The 11,720-nt window shown below is 44.7% G+C and overlaps 2 pseudogenes; both read left to right on the top strand.

Annotated features, from left to right (window-relative positions):
• Window positions 1-5,603, top strand: part of LOC101559652 — an 11,037-nt pseudogene extending 5,434 nt beyond the window's left edge.
• A 1,547-nt stretch (window positions 5,604-7,150) lies between these two features.
• Window positions 7,151-7,269, top strand: LOC111816241 (annotated as a pseudogene).
• The last annotated feature ends 4,451 nt before the right edge of the window (window positions 7,270-11,720 follow it).

Below are 11,720 nucleotides of genomic sequence, written 5' to 3'. Positions count from 1 at the left end.
TTTTTTTTTTTTTAAGATAGGGTCTCACTATGTAGCCCAGGCTGACCTCAAACTAACAGCCATCCATCCAGTGCTGGGATTACAGGCATGTGTCACCAAGTCCAACTAAGACACTGTCTAAAATAAGATGATCATCGTGAAGGCCCCAGGTTTGTGCTGTTCTACAAAACAGAACAAAGCACACACACATACTTACACGAAACCAAAATCTTTGTACCAGATATGCTAACTGCTACTGCAGGTAGTTGTTTTAGGTATTCTGTTTGTATCAATCTTCCCTTACAGTGTTTTGTTCTGTTTTTTCAGACAGGATCTCACCGTGTAGTCCAGGCTGGCATTGAACTCACAATGATCCTCCTGGCTCAGCCTCGCTAGTGCTGGGATTACAGGCATGTGCAACCACACCTGATGCCTTACAGCATCTTTTCTTTTTTGCTTTACCTGTTTAACTATTTTGAGCATATTTATTTTAAAAATCTCTTTCTGATTCTTCTGTTATCTCTAGCTCTCTGGCTCTTGGACTAGTACTTTCCTTACCCTCACAGCATTCCATTCTCTTCTGTATTTTTTCACTATTACATTATGAAATTATCTTAGGTGAAGTTCTTTTTCATGAAATTCTGTGTGTTATGAGTTAGGTATAAAGCCCTATAAAGCAATTTCTTTCTTTCTTTTCTGTCTTCTTAGACAAGGTCTTGCTATGAAGTTCAGACTGTCCTTGAACTCACTTTGTAGCCCAGGTTGGTCTCGAACTCCCAACCTATCCTGGGTTGTTGCCCCCAAGGAAGGTGCTATCTTCCTTATCCTTATCAGGCATTCTAAAGGCTCACTCCCCTAGATGAAGACACTGCTTAGCTGTCAGGCTACTGTACAAACAGACTTGAAAATAGTCTGAGATAAAATTGTCACAAGATGTGAAGAGACTGCAATAGGGAATTGTTTCCTTGTTTCTGCATGCTTAGCAGCAGGTTACCTGAAGGAACTCAGGGTTTGTCTTAGTTCATTTCAAGCAAGGCAGCCAATCAAGACCTCTTGGTTGCTGTTGTTAAATTTGAACCTGCATTTCTATGTGTTTGGGAACAGAGCTGGTGGTAGGCAAAGCTTCTGAATTAGCTGCCTCCTCCCTGCTTAGGTGTCCATTGGCTTAGTAGGTGGCTACCAACGAACCCCGAGCATACCTGCCTGTCATTGTTTATATTTCCAGCCTGGACTCTTACCCCACATATCTATCTCAAATCTAATCACAAGAAAACAATTGGTTGCATCAAACCAAGGTACAAATAGCCTAGAAACTTACAAAAGTACCATCATTACCAAAACAATCGAAAGTTAAGGGATTAATTTAGATGAAGGGCGATCAAAGAGACATGACCACTAGCTCTCATGCTAGCGGATTCTGGTGGTGGGGAGCACTCCTGTGTCCAGGGAATTATATATCTATATCTATTTTTTTTTTAATTTTTTTTTTTTGTGGAACCGGAGATTGAACTCAGGCCCTTGCGCTTGCCAGGGAAGCGCTTATTCCAATGAGCCATCTCCCTGGCCCTTGTGTCCAGGAAATTAGCACGCACCGTCCTATGGATCAGCTGCCAAGTGGGAGGCAAAAGTTCCTCCTTGTGACAAGCTGTGCTTTTGGTAGGCGAGTGTCCTCATCCCTAGGAAATACATTCTTAAGTTTTAGAAAGAAAAGATCAGGGAGAAGAAGGAAGAAAACAGCAGAAAAAGTAACTGTGGTGAAAATGTCTACAGTTGAATGTTCATCTTAACTAATTTTGGAAGCTTTCTTTTTTTATGTATTTGGTACAGGTTCCACAGGGTACAGGGTCCACAGGGTGTCACTACATAGATCGGACTCCTAGTGATTCACCTGTTTTCAGCCTCCCAAGTGCTGGAATTACAGGCATGCACTACCACTACCACACCCAGTCTCAGTCGCTGCTGTCTCAGGGTGTCCTGGGGGCCCATACCAGCATGCACACCAGGTACTGAACCCCGGCCGCTTCGCTTTGTGCTGGCATGCATACCAGGTATTGAACCCCTACTCTGCCTAAGCAGGAGCTTTAGTCTGCTGAGCTATTTGGCTGGCCCTGGAAACTTTCTGTATGTTTGAATCTTTTTGAATGAGAATTTAATCATTATGCACTAATAAAAACTGTGGAAAATATTAAAAATGTGAAGTTGGGTGAGGTGGTGCATGCACTTGGAAGGTTGAACACTTGGGAAGTTGAGGCAGAGAATCGCTGGGAGTTTAAGACTAGCCAGTTCAAGGGGCCTGGGAGATGGCACACTAGAATAAATGCTTGCCTGGCAAGTGCAAGGGCCTGAGTTCCATCCCCGGCTCCACCAAAAGACCAAAAAAAAAAAAAAAAAACTAGCCAGTTCAAAACCAGCCTGGGCTACAAAGTGAGCTCAAGGCCAGCCTGAGCTGCAAAGGGAGACCCTGTCTCAAAAAGGAAGAAAAAAAAAGTTTAAAAAAAGTTGTTTTGTTTTTTTTTTTGCGGAACCGGGGATTGAACTCAGGCCTTTGTGCTTGCCAGTGAAGTGCTTATTCCACTGAGCCATCTCCCCGGCCCTAAAAAAAGTTTTTGAAATAGAAAAGAAAACATACACTTAGAGCTTTGAACTTTTTTTTTTTTTTTTTCAGTAAATTTGATTTTACTTTTTTACCAAGGTCTTGAGTTAGTTCAGGATGGCTTTGAACTCACCAAGCTGGCCTCAAACTCATGGCAATCCTCCTTCCTCAGCCTCCAGAATGCTGGGATTACATGGGAACACAACCATATCCAATTTGAATAGTAATTTTCTTTGTTTTCCTCCCTAGAGGAGAGAGTTTTGTTGAGTGCTACAAGTTAAATTCCCCGTATGTAGCAAGACAGGTTCTGAACAGGTACCTTGCAACCTGGCACGCCCAGGCCTGAACTTTTCAGCTCCAGAAGGCGGCAGTTTACTTTTGGCCATTGTTACATGTGGTATTTCAAAGGCGTATTCATGCTGCAAGTAGGAACCAAAGTGGTAAACTTTAAACAGATGAAGTCTGTAAGTAGTATAAATAAATAAATAAATAAATAAATAAATACATTCATCCAAATATTTTAAATGCACGCTTGAGGAAGAAAGGCTCCACACATGGAGTGCTGTCTACTCCAGCACAGCCCCTGAACGCTGCGGCCACCCCCACCCTTGGCGGGCAGCCCCTGCCTTCCCTCACCGAGGCCCTCCTGGGGCACACAATGTGTTTGCCTTCGCATTGCCGTCCCCCATCCACTCACATGAGGGAGATAAGTGTGTGCTGGACAGTGGAGAGGGGTAGCAGCCCCCGCGTCTGGCCCCGAGGCTTGCGTGGTGACCTCCCGGTCAGAGCCTGGCCAAGTGCCTTTGCAGCTGGAGGTGCAGGTTCATCAGGACTCCTCCCTGTGACCCGAGGCAAGCGTGCACTCTGACTGCTAGGAGAGAAACCCGTTCACAATTGGCCCACTTCTATCTCATAGGCTGTTCTCTTGAGAAATCTTCCTGTTGGTGTGGAAAAAAAAAAAAAAAAAAAGCTGTGTGCAGTGGTGCATACCTATAATCCCAGCACTCGGGAGGCTGATACAGGAGGATTCTTGCAAGTTCTAGGCCAGCCTGGGCTACAAAGTGAGTTGAAGGCCAATCTGAACTGCATAGCGTCTCTCTGTCTCTCTGTCTCTCTCTTACACACAAAATTCATGTAAAATCTTATCACTCTAATTTTTGTAGAGTAAATTAAGTTTTATTCTTGTTTATATGTTTTCTGTACCTTAGTTGCCTTAGTTATAATTTTTTTAAAAAAGTTTTTTTGAGACAGTGTCTTGCTATATAGTTCAGGCTGGCCTTGATAATGCTTTTTTCCCGGCTCAACTTTCCTCATTGCTGGAGGAGCTCAGGACCTCACTGTTGGTGAGGACAGCTGTGGTACTTTTGGGGGAGCTCTGGTTCTTACCTTGAGTGTTGCTTCCTAGCTCCAGTTCAGATCCTGTAGCCTGCTAGCACAGAGCCCTCATCCCAATGGCATAGACTTCCTAGCTCCCACCACTGGCCTTTGGGTCTTTCCGGCATGGATCTGTTAAGTAGGATCCAGGCCCTCAGCTGGGTTCTTTTTTTTGTGGAACTGGGTACTGAACTCAGGCCTTTGTGCTTGCCAGGCAAGCGCTTATTCTACTGAGCTATCTCCCCAGGCCCAGATGGATTCTTTAGTATTTAGCATGTGGACTGATGTCCTGCACTTTTTATATATGGTTCTTGGGTGACTCATTATAAAATATTGCAAAATGTGTTCTGTACTATATTGTTCACTTTGCAAAAAGCTAAACCATAAAAAAAAGCTAAACTATGATAGTAATCAAAAGATATAAACAATTCAAAGAGCACATTAATCACATGAATGGACAACATGTAGGATAAACCCACAAGGGGGGGGCATTTATTCTGCCCTAGAAAAGAGTGGATGGGGCCAGGGAGATGGCTCAGTGGAATAAGTGCTTGCCTGGCTGGCGCAATGGCCTGAGTTCCAATCCCCAAGTCTGCCAAAACAAGACAACAAAAAAAGAAAGAGGAATGGAGTTATCCCAGCTGAAAGCCAGAGGACCCTGGAACACACCCTTGTTAGCAAGAGGAAGTCGGTGCCAAGCCCCACTGCACTCTCTCACCAGTGCTGTCTAGAACCCCTTCCAGGCAGGCTGAACGCCCAGTTCTCCTTCCCACCTCCCACCTTCGGCCCCTTCCCTTCTCAGGCGCTCTCTTCCAATGTTCCTCACCTGCCCAGGCCCTGCGATTTGACTCTGCCTCTTCTTTGGGCTGATTATGCAAAGATTCCTAAGACGCCCATAGAGCCCCGAGGCTGCTCATCTCCAGGCAGAGTGTGGGAGAGGTTGGGGGCGGGCGAATGTGCAGAGGCAGGTGAGTGGTTTCCAGGGCCCTCGGGAAGGAGAGTGGTCAGCAAATGCATAAGGGCGTGGAGTTCTCCTGGGGTACAGAAATGTTCTGGGCCTAGATGATAGTACGGGCTGAACAACATGGTGAGAGTCCTTAGTTCCATGGAATTGAGCATTTTAAAACTGAACTGAGGTAGGAGGATCACTGTGAGTCCAAGGCCAGCCTGAACTACAAAGTGAGACCCTGTCTCATAAAAGGGGGGGGGGGGCGAGAGATAGCTCAGTGGCATAAGCACCTGCCCAGCAAGCTCGAGATCCTGAGTTCAATCCCCAGTACAGGGCATGGTGGAGCGTGCCTGTATCCCAGCACTCGGGAGGCCGAGGCATGGCGCAAGCTGGAGGCCAGTCAGGGCTACAGAGTGAGCTCAAGGCCAGCCTGAACTGCATAGCAAGACCCTGTCTCAAAAAGGTGAGGAGGAAAAAAAAAAAGCCAAGCCAAAAGATAAAATAATAGTCTTCTCTTTTTCTCTTCTTCAATACTAGGGATTAAATCCAAGTGCTTTGCGCTGAACATTTTTGCTTTGAGACATAGCGTGTTACAATTCTAAATTGTCCAGGCTGCCTCCAAACTGTGATTCTCCCTTTGCAGGCTCCCAGAGTGCAGATTTACATCCATGGACCACTAGGCCTAGCAAGAAAGTCTCCAGACCATGAGGGCAGGTTGCCTGTGCTCTGGCTGTGGCTCAGCTGTGTCCCCAGAGGTTAGTGTAGGGGAAGCTGGCCCTTGCCATGGCGGTGAGGAAGTGGGTGGGGGCCTTTTAGGGCAGAGAGCTGGGGCAAGTTGCCTGGGTACATAACTGGGGACCCTGTCCTTGGGCAGGATTTAAAGTGGCTCTCACAGTACCCTGGGCCAGCTCATCGGAGATCAAACTGTTATCAGAGAGCCCACCGCCAAGCCGGGCATGGAGCCATACACTTGCAACCCCAGCTACTCGGGGCTGAAGCAGGAAGATCAAAAATTCAAGGTCAGCCTAAGCAATTTAGCAAGACCTTATTTTATAGAGATCCCTTTATTATACAATAAAACAAACTAGGGTTGTCGTTTGGTTTGCTCCAGTTCAATCCCCAGTATTGCAATAAATTAAATCCAAATTAAAATATAAACTGAAAGAGTAAATAAGATACAAAACATACAACAGGTAGATTAAAATGGGAAGAAATGTCAAAAGGAAAAAGACGCTGGGATGGGGGATTGGAGAAAAGAAGGAAGGGGAAAAGCAATATATGTATAGCTGTATAATATCAATATCGTTTGGACAGTTAAGTGCTGATACCTTGTACTCTGAGTAACAAATTTAAAGATAACAATGCACAATGTATTAACCATTGTTACCCTCCCATTATCTTGTTTTCAAATTTTGTTTTTTCTCTTTAAAAATATATAGTCAGAGGGTCGATGAAATAGCTCAGTGGATTAAAGTGCCTGCTTAGGCAGTTGCAGGAATTGGGAATTTGATCAATGCACCCCCAGGGTGCACTGAGACAGTGACTGAGACTGGATGTGGTGGCGCGACACTGTAATCCCAGTGCTTGGAAGGCTGAAAACAGGAGGATCACTACGAGTCTGATGTGTATTGTGAGACCCTGTAGTATAGCTCAGCGACACAAGCAACTGCCTGGCAAGTGCAAAGTTTTCAGTTCAATTCCTGGTACCAAAAAACAAAAACAAACAAAGGAAAGAAAACCTAAATAGATTTAGTTGTAATAATGCTATTTTTTTTTTAAGACAACAATAACCTACAAACTAACAGAGTACCAGAAGCTAAAGCCGACAAGACAGATGGTAGTGGATATGTGGAGTGAACTGAATTGGTTTTTTTTTTTTTTTGCTCCTACCGAGGATCCAACTCAGGACCTAGAACTTGCCAGGCAAGCACTTATTGAGCTATCTCCCTGCCCATGACCTGAATTCTTGTCCTTTTAGGTAGAAATGTAAAACGGCCCATCTACCTTGGAAAGTGTGTGACAGTTTCCTTTGAAAATAAATGTACAGGGGCTGGGGAAATGGCTCAGTGGAATAAGCGCTTCCCTGGCAAGCGCAAGGGTCTGAGTTCAATCCCCGGTTCCACAAAAAAAAAAAGAACAAAAAAGAAAATAAATGTACACATATCCTATGAGCTACAAATGCCCTTCTTGCATATTTACTCAAGAAAACAAATGTCCACAAAAATACTTGGACAAGAATATTCATAGCAGAACACTGTGTCTGTTTTTGTCTAACTTGTGAGTAGGACCTACCTGCAGGTACAAAAAATAAAGCCTCCTGTTCAAGCCAGAACTTCTGTTCAGTGTGAGTTTGATACATACATGAAGGGATACTGCTGGAGGCACACCCGTGACACAGGCACGCCTGAGGCTGAGGTAAGAGAAGTAAGAGGTTTTATTTATTTATTTATTTATTACTTTTTAAATGTTTCCTTTATTTATTTTTTTCTTTTTTTATGGTCAGCTCAGCCCACCCTGGGGGCGGGGCTGGCATGGCATGTGGTGCTGGGGATCGAACCGAGGTCCCTGCATGCTTGCCTAAGCTTGCCTAAGCAGGCGCTTTAGACCACTGAGCTATTTCGCCAGCCCCCGAGAAGTAAGAGTTTGAGGCCAGCTTGGGCTATGTAGTAAGACTGTGCTTCAGAAAACCAAACCGAACCAAAGAATTATGATACCTGACACAAATTAAAGTGATGGGAGGTGTTTGTTGTGCTGGTTTTATTTGTTATGCTGGGATTATAGGTATGCACCACCACACCCAGCTAAGGAATTGTTAATTAGCAGAGGGCTTGAGGACAATCTCAGCTCTACGATTTAGCGCTCCAACTACTGGGCTGTGTCACACAAAGATCGCTTTTCCCATCTCTTGCTTGGCAAAACGCTCTAAGCCCCTGAACCAGACCCCTAATTCTTTCCTCTCTTTCTTGAAGGCTTCTCTCTTATACACAGGGTTTGGAGTTGGAGATTCGTCTGTGTTTGGATCATGCTTGTTTAAATATAGTAAGTAGTAATGTTGTAGGCAGCTGAATTAGATAGAAATATTATAGGCAGTCAGACAGGGCCAGACCCTCAAGGAAGACAAGATGAAAGACTTTACAACTTGGAAGAGGCAGACACTCCCAATGGGCCAGACTTCAAGACAAAAGAGGAAACAAATTCAGCTACATACTGACCTAGGGATGGGGACCAGGGATTGATATTCTATTTTTATTTATCTTTTTTTTTATTTTAGGGGAGGGTCTACAGAGTGTTCAGGGTCTCACTACTAGATCGGACTCATAGTGATCTACCTGTTTACAGACTTCCAAGAGCTGGGATTACAGGTGCCCATTACCACTCCCAGTCCCAATTACCATCTCAGCATGCCCCTGTGCCTGCTTGCAGGTACTTTAATCTGCTGACCTATTTGGCAGGCCCTTGACATTCTAAATAGATATCAATCACCTTGAAAGGGCCCAAATGAGTCACTAGCCCAACCCCAACAGCAAGAGACTCTGTCCCATATTAATGCCTGCTTGCTTTGTGATTTACTTTCCCATTTGGTCCTGGACTTAATCAATTTTACCTGAGCAATGGTGCTTTTAATCTCATTGGTTGACCGTAGTTTGTCCCACCTCATGCCCACCTAAGTGAGTTCCCATGTTCTCCACTACCTTAGACCCACCTCACTCTATAAAAGTCCCTGGAAGAGACCGCTTCCCAGGATCATCTGTTCAGGGATCCCCGCCTGTCCCTCTCTTGTACAGGAGTTTTCTTTCCCTCAAAAGATATATTCTGCTCATAACCTCCATTTGTTCCTAAAATTCATTCTTTGGTTTTAGAGAACATGAACTTGTCTCAGGTACATTTTCATTTTTTTCCCCTATATCATTTGGAGGTCATCCACTGAGATCATTTTTCCCTGTACCAGTAACATCAGATTAAAATTTCTACAGGATTTAAAAAGAAATTGGAGCTTTCCTTAAGAAGAATATCAATATGAGAAGTCTTTTTTTTTTTTTTTTTTTTGCAGAACCAGGGATTGTACTCAGGCCCTTGCGCTTGCCAGGGAAGCACTTATTCCACTGAGCCATCTCCCCGGCCCGAGAAGTTTAAAAAAAAAAAAGCATATTCATGGCTGCCTTGTTCATACGAGCTTCAAAGTGAAAACAGCCTGGCTGTGCACCCGTCGGAGGATAATACGCCCTTCTTTTTCGCACAGTGGACTGCTATTCAGAAAAAAGACCAACTGTGCTCTGTACAATCGCATAAATGAATTCCAAAACAACACATTGAGTAAAGGAAGCCTGATATAAAGGTTTTATACTCCATTCTTCCTCTACCATGAAGTTTTAGAACAGGGAAAATTAATCTATGGTGCAAATGTTCAGATCCACAACTCCTTGGAGGGTGGGGCTGTGCGGCTGGGGCTCTGGTCGGGCAAGCCACTGTTCCCAGACCTCGTGGGCAGTTGCAGGCAGTCTGACTTAGAAAATTGTAGGCAATCAGACAGGGTCAGACCCTTGAAGGAAATGACAACAGCCAGGCGCCTTACAACTGTGGGAAGGATGGAGGCCCCTGCTATAAATCGAACCTAAAGACTGGCATCCAGGATTGCTCATTACTCAGGAAGAATCATTGTCTGAAGGCCACCAGATAAAGTCCTGTTTTACATTCATGCCCGCTTGCTGCGTGACTCACTACCCCATTTGGTCCTGGGCCTAATCAATTTTACCTGAGCAATGGTGCTTGTAATCCCATTGGTTGACCATAGTTTTGTCCCACCTCTTGTTCACCTAAGGGAGTTCCCATTCTCTCCACCTTAGCCCTGCATGGTTTTGTCCTATAAAAATAACCTGAAAGAGACAGCCCGCTCGGGTCCCCCTTCTGTCCCTCTCTGACAGAAGCTTTCCTTTCCAATAAAGTTCTACCCTCAACCTCCGTTTGTTCCTAAAATTCATTCTTCGGGTTTGGAGAACACAAACTCATCCAGGCCAGGTTGAGAAATTCACGTTCCTGTATCAGGGAGATAGCTCCGCGGTCTAAGCGCCTGCCTGGCAAAGCACAAGAACCCCGGTTGGATCCCTGCTACCGCAGGCCGTGCAGGCCCTGGAACTCCTGGTTCCTCTTGCGAGCTCTGAAATCAGGCGTGGCGGCACACGCCTGTAATCTCAGTGCTGGGGAGGCTGAGACAGGAGGATCAACACAAGTCTGAGCTGAGTAGTGAGATCCTGTAGGCAAAAATAAAAAGGATTTGTGCGTGTGTTTATTTTATTTCCTTATGGTGCTGAGCCTCCTTGCATACTTCATATTTAACTATGAAAATTTTAACTCAAAAAAAGGAAAAATGAATTATAAAAACATTGAACTCTGCTTAAAGATGTATATAATGAAGTATTGTGGAAAACACACTGTAATGTATTTTGAAATGCATATAAAAATACTATGTTAGGGGTTTGGAGACTTAGATCTTGATAGGCTATGGCCCTAGTAAGAATTGCTGAATTATGGTGGTCTTCTGATATGGCTGAAGCCCTTAAAGCAACAGTTTATCTTTCCAATGACCACTTCCTCCTTCCCCACTCCAGCCCTGGGTACAACTTCCTGGGACCTTTCCCGCCTACGCAGGGGAGCCTCCAATCAGCTCCTTATACGTCACTAAACCTGCCCCTCAAACTCCGCCCCTAGCAGATGTTCATAAAGTCTCAGGCTCCCTGTCTCAGGTCAGAGGATCTGCCCATCTCCCTCCCCTGGTCCTCTCCGGGTGTTTAGAGTCAATAAAGGCTTTCCCTCCCCCATTTCTGCTTCTCTGCTGCGCCGCCACCACTGCCGCCATCGCTGTTGCCTCTGAAGCCTGTCAGATCTTAGACTTAGCTCACGGGTAGGGTGCTCACCTTCAGGGTCGAGGCCTGGTCTGGGTCCTCAGTACCCCAAAAAGAAAAATGGAAGGGGAGGGGAGGGGAAAGGAAGGGACAGGAGGAGGGGGAAGGGAAACAAGAAAGAAAAGAAAGAAAGAAAAAGAAAGAGAAAGAAAGAAGAAAGAAGAAAGAAAAAGAAAGAAAGAAAGAAAGAAAGAAAGAAAGAAAGAAGAAAAAAAGAACAAAAAACAAATCTACTCAGGATGCTGAAGAACCGGGGCTGGGGAGATGGCTCAGTAGAATAAGTGCTTGCCTGGCAAGTGCAAGGGCCTGAGTTCAGTCCCCAGTTCTGCCAAAAAGATTAAAAAAAGCAACTCCCAATCTGAAAGGATGCTGAAGAACGAGGATCACTGCAAGTCTGAGATGAGCCTGGGCTACAAAGTAAGCTCAAGGCCAGCCTGAATTGCATAGTGAGACCCTGTCTCAAAAAGATTTTTAAAAAAAGAAAGAAAAAGAAATCAAATACTTTCAGACACGGTGGTGCACATCTAAAATCCCATCACTCAGGATGCTGAGGCAGGATAATCTCTGCAAGTTTGAGTCTAGCCTTGGCCTTCACAATAAGTTTGAGGCCAGACTGAACTATATAAGAAGATCCTACCTCAAAAACAAAACAACATTAAGAAATTGAACATCTATTTCTTTTTTTTTTTTCTTTTTTTGGACACATTCTTATAAGTAATCCTCATACCCCACATTGTAAGAATGATTTTCCTTTATCTAAAACTTTCAAAAAAAAAAAATAAAAAAAAAAAATAAAACTTTCAGGGACGGGAGCTGGCGAGATAGCTCAGTGCTCTAAAGCGCCTGCTTAGGCAAGCATGCAGGGACCTCGGTTCGATCCCCAGCACCACATGCCATGCCAGTCCCGCCCCCAGGGTGGGCTGAG

The sequence above is a fragment of the Octodon degus genome, unplaced genomic scaffold (genome assembly GCF_000260255.1).
Source record: "Octodon degus isolate 3935 unplaced genomic scaffold, OctDeg1.0 scaffold00028, whole genome shotgun sequence".
NCBI lineage: Eukaryota > Metazoa > Chordata > Mammalia > Rodentia > Octodontidae > Octodon > Octodon degus.
Note: the sequence above shows the minus strand (reverse complement) of the source record. Positions and strands in the feature narration are given on the sequence as shown.